Source organism: Etheostoma cragini, chromosome 16, assembly GCF_013103735.1.
Source record: "Etheostoma cragini isolate CJK2018 chromosome 16, CSU_Ecrag_1.0, whole genome shotgun sequence".
NCBI lineage: Eukaryota > Metazoa > Chordata > Actinopteri > Perciformes > Percidae > Etheostoma > Etheostoma cragini.
This window is the reverse complement of record NC_048422.1, coordinates 24630445-24632613: the sequence shown is the minus strand read 5'-3', so window position 1 is coordinate 24632613 and position 2169 is coordinate 24630445.

Genomic DNA, 2169 nt, shown 5'->3' with positions numbered 1-2169 from the left:
AAAGCTCCAGACAACACAGCCCTCAGGTTCATAGGGACACACAAACCTCTCCACCACGATAAGGTGATGGTTCCCCCGTCGAATCAACTTTGTTAAATTTGGCTGAATGTGAACAGAATATCTTTCTACAGACTTCATACATCTTCTGCCATATCATCAATAATCACTGGTGACCCAGTGTCAGTGGAAGCCATGTTTGCCCACGCCATTACGCTGCCTCCGCCATGTTCTATAGATGATGTAGTGTTCTTCTGATCAAGAGACGTACCAAGCCTTTTCCAAACTTGCTCTTCCCATCATTCTGGTACCAGTTGATCTTAGTTTCATTGGTCCAAAGAATGCTTTTTTAGATGTCTTCTGGAAACTCTAATCTGTCTTTTCTCTTCTTGAGTCTTATGAATGGTTTGACCCTTGTGGTAAATCCTCTGTATTTGCTTTTGTGAAGTCTTCTCTTCATATTCAGACTTATAATAATAATAATGATACGCCTATTTCCTGGAGAGTCTTCTTCACTTCCCTACTGTAGATGTTGTGAAGGGGTATCTCTTTACAATGGGAAGGATCCTGCGATCATCAACCACCGTTATCTTCCGTGGACGTCCGGGCCTTTTTGTTTTGCTGAGCTCACCGGGCATTTTTTTCTTCTCAGAATGTACCTAACTGTTTATTCTGCCACTACTATTGTTGTTGCTCTTTCTCTGATGGATTTTGTCTTTTTCCACAGCCTTAGGATAGTCTGCTTTACTAGCATTGAGACCTGGTTTGACTGCATGTTGTGGATTTGCAGCAACAGTTTTCAAATGAAAATGCCACAGCTGAAATCAACTCCAGAACTTTTACCTGCCTAATTGATGATGAAATAATGAGGGAATAGTCCTCGCCTGCTCATGAAGCAGCTTTCAACTCCATTGTCTAATTATTTTAGGTCCCTTGAAATAAGGGGACTATGTATGAACATGTGTGTAATTCCTAAACCCTTCATCTGGCTTTTATTTAAATACCCTGAAATTAAAGCTGAAACTCAGCATTACAATTTCATCTTGATGAAATCAATTGTGTTAATGCACAGGGCTAGAATTATGCAAATTGTGTCACTGTCCAAATATTTTTCGAACCTAACTGTATGTGGGAAGCAGCAGCGCAAATCTTCTCTGCCGATGTCAAACAGCTTATTCTACCATTTATTCGTTTGGTGTTTGGTGGATTAGATGATTGAAGTTTGAAGAAACAAGACATTTGGTAATTTAATAATGTATTCATATTACAACCAGGCGCTTAAGTGGTGTGGAAGACCCATACCCAGTCACAACAGCCTAGCCCCTCCCACTCATGCTGGGCTCACACTGCTGAGGGATGGCGTCCCGTTCTTCAACCAGCGTTAGTCTAAAGTCAGCCAACGTGGTTGGGTTGGTCACTCTGCACCAACAGCACGCCCAAGCTGATCTCAAGTGTTCAATGGGGTTGAGGTCATTACTACATCCTCTCCTCTCACATTCTAGAGGGAGTCTCTGATCAACCCCGTCCTGTAGGGGTGGGGGCAAGTGTTGTCATCCTGGAGGAAAGAGTTTGGTCCATGACTGTGGAGATGTGGGATTTACATCCAATCAGGTGCCAGTCAGGCACCAAGGCAAGGCAAGGCAAGGCAAGGAAAGGCAAGGCAAGGAGAGGCAAGGCAGCTTTATTTGTATAGCACATTTCAGCAACAGGGCAATTCAAAGTGCTTTACACAAAATCATTAAAACAGATAAAACACAAGTACAAACAGTTAAAAGTCATAAGCATTAAAAATCAATACAACACATGAATAGACAGTTGAAAACAAAATAGAAACATTAGGACACATAAAATACCAGAATAAAAGTTACAGTGCAGCATAAGAAAGAAATGAGCATTAATTTAAAGAAAGGCAGCATCAAAAAGGAAGGTCTTCAGCCTTGATTTAAAAGAACTGAGAGTAGCAGCGGATCTACAGGTTTCTGGGAGTTTATTCCAGATATGAGGAGCATAGAAATCAAAAGCTGCTTCATCCTGTTTAGTTCTGATTCTGGGGACAGAAAGTAGACCTGTCCCAGATGACCTGAGAGGTCTGGTGGGGTCATAGTGTAGTAGCAGATCAGAAATGTATTTTGGACCTAAACCGTTAAGGGATTTATAAACTAGCAAAAGTAC